The sequence below is a fragment of the Pundamilia nyererei genome, unplaced genomic scaffold (genome assembly GCF_000239375.1).
Source record: "Pundamilia nyererei isolate P.nyererei 1_Seehausen unplaced genomic scaffold, PunNye1.0 scaffold00005, whole genome shotgun sequence".
Taxonomy (NCBI): domain Eukaryota; kingdom Metazoa; phylum Chordata; class Actinopteri; order Cichliformes; family Cichlidae; genus Pundamilia; species Pundamilia nyererei.
Genome location: NW_005187406.1, coordinates 1077677 through 1083855, shown reverse-complemented (window position 1 = coordinate 1083855; position 6179 = coordinate 1077677).

Sequence of the window (6179 nt, the reverse complement as noted above, 5' to 3'; positions counted from 1 at the left end):
CCACAGATGTGGTGTTACTTTCTGACGATGTCATGATGACATTGGCACTGGGTTCAAACATTACTCTGGTAATTGGTTCCTGGTGGATGCTGGGGATGTGTTGATAGGACACCATGTCGCTGTGTTCACCAAGATCCTGTGAGGAACGAGGGTGAAACAAGAAAAAACAGTCCAAATGATGTTTAAGGAAAAGTTGTAGTGTAAGCAGCAACACTTCAAAGCTTCTTGCTTCCATGCTTCTGTAACAGAATTCAGTAAATAGAGGAGGGAAAACCTACTTGGAAAAAGATCCTTTGTGGAAGTTTGTCTCTCTTTGATGGTTTCTTAAAAAGTCCCTTGGATGAGTTCAGGAACCACATCAGGTGGACTCCTCCTTTTTCATCCCCCAGTAGCAGCAGAGGAGGCTGTTCTAGACTCTTGGAGTGAAAACCCTTTAGATTGAAGTGATGCATTTAGTGCTTTCCAAATGGAGACATCCAGCTAAAACAGTAACATCTCACACAAACAGTTGTCCTACCTGCACATCATACCAGTAACACAGACAGGTCGGCACACTGCGAAACCCTGGGAGCAATTATAGGACAAAGAGTTAACAATATTTCCAGGCTTCACGTGGTTTAGTTGGTTTTTGTTAGGAATAAAAGTACCATATAAGTGAATTTCCTCCAACAAACAGTTTGAAGAAATAGTAACAAAGCGCAAGTCCCTGCAGTCAGTTGCTATGGCAATCTTGTGGACGTTGCCCATGTACACCGCATCGGTGGTCCAACCCCTGAATCTCCTTGTGTTTGCCACTTCCTCTGCTGGGTCTCCAGCAAGCTGGTTTAAATAGAAAAACATGAGTGAGTGTGCTGTAATTCCACGTGGAAATTAAAGTAGCAACATGATGTCACTCACCCCTAAAGTTTTGAGGGTGTGTAGGCTGCTGTTCCAGGCGGTGATCTGACCCCCCTTACTGACGCTAATATAGCGGAGTGGAGGAGGATGGGAAAGAGCAACCACACGAACTGTTGGCTCCCGCTGCAGAGCAATAAGTATGAGACAAGTGTAATCAATTAGAGAAAGGTTACAGGAGGAAAAAAGTAATGGTTGTCGAAAATAACATATAACTCAGGGCAGAAAAATGGAAAAATTAAGATGCTTCATCTTTCATCTATTATAGTAATGGAACACTTTATTCATTATAATTTATAGGAGCAGCTGAGTGCACTCTTTTATACTTACATTGGTTAGATTTAACAGACCCTAATGAACCCTAGAGTTATTAAAAAGGTTTGGCAAACTGCCCTGCTTAACTCCTGCATGGTGAAATCCAAAAGTAGCGAATGATACTATAATAATATTTGAGAATATCTTCACAGGCCACACTGCAGGTCTTAATGCTCAGTTCCCATTTTTTATCAAATCTGATTTTTTTGTCTCCTTGTTCACACTACAAATAAAATGTGACAGCAAACGCGCTCTAGTGTGAACCCACAAAGCGGCCCGCATGCGCAAAAGAAGACGTCACACACAACGTGCTCTGTTTAGAGCCAGACCAAACAGTATTGTTTGACTGATGGGCCTTAATATAAAGACTTTTCAAGCTTTAAATAGACAAAAAAAGGCTTTGTAGTGTGCTGCAGTGTTGATTTTTTTTATTTATATGCGTGATAATCTTTATATTGAAAGTAGTAATTTAATTCATCAAATAAATTTTGCTTAAACTAGTTAAACTAGCTTAAAGTAAGTAAAAGTGACTTGCTGTATTGGATTTTCTTGTAAAGAAGCTTGTATATTCATCTCCTACAAATACACAGCATGCTAAAATATTTTGATACATTTTCTACTTTATTTACATGAAAGTATAAACAACCTATTAGAAAGCATCAAACGTTTAGGAAATAAATATAGCATTAACATTAGAAAAAGTAGCCTATATTAATAATAGTAGCATATTTGGTATCATATCTATTAATGTATATGTGTATGCCGCTTTTAAATTACATTTTCAAAAATAAATCTTCAAAAAAAAATCTTACTTCTAATTAATTGAAAAATGTTTTCAAAAGAGACTTTTATTGAGTGCTTATTGTTTATTGATTTCCATAAATCAATTTCCCATTTGAATTATTTATTGATCGTATAAATATTTTTGTACAATTTTTTTTCTTTTCTTTTAAAATATCTGATAGTGATAGATAATTTGAATGTCTAAATATACAACAACAATTTACAATTTCAGTAAGTTGTCATTGATTTTAATATATTTATACTGTACAAATCATTTATTAATGGTTAATTCCATTTCCTCTGTATTTCTTTTTACTGGGTAGTAAAATATAAATGAATATATATAAATATAATATACCATTAAACTCTTAAAAAGTGATTACATATTGTTTTAAGTTTTATGTCCTTTTCCAAATACTAACTTGGAGTCACTGACCATTTACTCTCTATAACTGTTTCTCCTTTAGAGATACAAAATACTCTAATCCATTTGAGTTTCTTTTCCCCAAGTTTGTTTAAGTCATGTTATAATGTTGTTCATTTTAGTATTTGGATAGCAATTTTGCTTTGAGACTGTTTTGTTTTTTTTCTGCTGCACTCAGCTTTTGGGAGGTTTTTGAAACTTGAATTCTCTAAATGTTAATTTTGACTAGGTAGTTGCCTAATTCTGGTAAGTAATTTAAAAAAAACTGTCTAAAAATCAGACCATCTGACCACAATGCACCAGAGTTACCTTGTTATGAGAGCAGTGTCTAATCTGAGGCTGGGCCTCCAGCAGAGCAGCTGTTGGATTGGAGGCCCGCTGTCGCTCAGTGTACTCCAAAAGCAAGTAGGAACACAGCTGCTGCCATTTTATTTGTCCAGTGCAGCTGATATCTACCTAGACATGAAGAATGTAAGAGTCAAGTCAGCAATACGCCACTGTTGTCTTTTAATAGGACAGTCACTTCAAACCAGTAATAGACTGACAGGATGCTGTTTTATAAACTTTTTTTTAAATCGTGGATTACAATATAACCCGCATCCAGTTTTGTCAAGACTTATAAAAAAACTTTATTACTTTTTACCTCATCAAAGAATCTCTTGCACCACGTGTCCTCAATATTTGGGCCGATGACAGACTTCAGAACATCCCAAAACTCCTCAAACGTCAATCCACGTTCTTCACTTGTACCTCTATTGCTTCCCTTCAGCTTGTGTTCCTGTGTCTCAAGTCCAGCCTTTGAACAGGTAAAAGCATTTCTCAGAAGCTGTAGGTGCTCTGGGCTCAGTTTCTCTGCAGGACTGACACCACAGGCCGGATCACTGCAGAAAGCAGCACATCAATGATCAAGTGAAACGAAAAAGCAGAAGTAGAATAAAATGTGGAGGACATTGCCAATAAGGCAGCACCCCAGCTTAACTGAGCATAAAAACATGATCATTTCTTAAGCATTAAAGAACTGTTAAGTTCAGTGTCTAACCCCTATTTTATTTTTTATTTCTGATTCTTTATTGAAGCCATTACATCACTGACAGCTAGTAAAAAGCTCACTGCAGAATGAGTGCAGCACTCCCATGTGGTAGTTTTGATATAACACACTTTTTTTTCAAATAAAGGGAATAAGTAATGAAAGAATATGTAAAGTTAGGGGGATGTGTTTTTAAGAAAAGCGCTCGCTGCCACCAGCACCTCCGGTGTGGGCCTGTTGCTAAGGGAAACTAACAATAAGTCACATGTCTTACCATTGTGAGGTCTTTTCCTGGTCCATTGGGGCATGCATGAGTGGTCCTTTACATCATACACATTACTTACAATCAGCAAATGGAACAATAAAATAATTAAGTAATAAAGAAGCTGTTCTCTCTGAGTTTAAACTGTGTGGAGTGGATGGAAGAGAAATGAATGGAGAAATGTGTGAATTTAAGGAGTTATTTGAAAGTTTGATACCAGTGTTCAGCTTCTATTGACTTTTCATGAATTGTTTAAGGTGGAAAAATGGAATGAAGTACAAATAATGAAAGTTAAAATGTTGTTGTTGTTTTTTTTTAGCTTATTAGAAAATATAGGACAGAATCAGATATAAGAATGTGTTAGCAGGCACTACTATCCAGAGGTGACGAAAATCCATATCAATGTGCAAAGTTTATAAAACAGATTTTCTACATAAAGCAATCCCTAATTAAAAATAATCTTTTATGTTTGCCAAGACCAAACAAGGGGAAAAAAACTTACCAAAACCTGCTGTGTGGCACCTCTTTCTCATAAAGTGTCCACAAATTTTTTTTGTTTCTAAAAGTATCCATAGTGATAGCCCGATTCTACCTTTATCACAGTCTGAACTCCTCCTTAAACTCTTCTTTTATGGTGAGCATGAAAAAAGAAATGAAGAAAGAAGCCAAGACTTCTGTATAAATGAGTTGAGTCGACTCCGCGATCCTGGCTGTGCCTTGAGCCTAACCATGCACAGCCGTTGTTTCTGTCCACTCCTCTCGCTTTTCATGCAGTCCTCAAACAAAGCCTGTTGTCTTCAGACAGGGAAGGAATGTCCACATCCACAGAAGCTATCGGTCGCAAATGTTTGACCACACCGACAAAAGATAGTCAACACATCTCTGAAGAGACTGCCAAGGAGACCTGAGAATTTCCAAAGTCTATTTGGGGCAACAGAGCCACAAACCCCACAGAGGTGCCCTCTGTGGGTTAATCATTTAAAGAAGCAAAGTTATTCACCACCAAGAAAAGGCTGAGCTTTATCAAGAATCGATGTATATGGGATATAGTTTCTACTATAAGTAGGACTGTCCAGAAATCCTAGATATTAAATCAGGAACATCTATATTCAAAATTAAGAGAGGGTAAAAGCGAAAAGTCATGATATGGTGGCATATTTTCAGCTATTCTTACCGTTCTTCAACTGATGTAGTTTAATCATTGCTAGGCAACCAGCAGCAGTTTGCTTCCTTATAATAAGCTATCAAAAGTGCTGTCTTACTATGTTTAATGAATATACTCAAGTCCCAGTGTTTCATAGTCTGCTGAGCAAGTCGTTGAACTTGATCTCCTTTTAGGCTTGCAATGTCATTTAAAGCAACCTTCTTTTATCCATCTGATAAAAGAGTCAATAACAGTCAAGAAGTCAATAATAATGAATGAGCTCAAACTGACCCACTGAGTGTTTTATAATGCACATAAAAAGTAAAAATAAAAAGGGACAAGTGGAAATGATAACACATATGTTAATAATTATATTATTAAGTACCCCCACTTTGGTTTTGGTGTGTCCAGAATGAATAACCTGCACAGGCAGAAACTGTTAGAGGAAACATTATGTATATGTATTATGTATAATTTAAAATATGATATACTGTTAGTAGACATTAAAAACTACCCAGAACTACTCATCCATTGTCTCCCACTCATCCTGTCAGGGAGACTGGAGCTTAACACATTCACACCAATTTAAGAATCACCAATTAACCCAACCCCACTAACTGCATACCTGCATAACTACCACCTGGACGCTCCGAAACTTTCAGTTCTCCGCCTTGTACCCATAAACCCCTCGGTCGATGGGGTTTATGGGTACTGTAGTTCCTTTATCTACAAGGCTTATTAAACAACAAGATGTTTTCACACACACACACACACACACACACACACACACACACACACACACACACACACACACACACACACACGTAAGATTCTGAAACTAACACAAACATCGACATGGAGAATTAACTACAAACTTGTAAATAGCAATTTAGACCTCAAAAACACAAATATGGTAGTTAAAGCCATAATTTGAAAAAAACCGATGGACTGACCTATAAAAACTACTCACGTATTCACACGTTTGATACCGATTTTTTTTTTTCAGTTAGGTTAAAATCCATAAATGCATGAAAATTCGTGTCCAATAGACATTTCGTGACTATTTCAGGAACTGCTGAGAGACCAGGTCGTGCATCCGGGTACTGCCACCAGATGGAGCCAGCCACGGTTGCAATGATGATCTTGGCTATAAGAGCTGGATTTTTTTTTATTTATTTATTTATTTATTTTTGAAAAAGACACTTGCGAAACGTTTTTAAAGATTTATTTTTTAAGTTATTATCCGTTTCTTTTTCAGGAATGTGAATACACTTTTGTAGCCTATGAAACAACTATTTCCCAGTGAACCGTTTTCCAGCTGCGTTTTCTC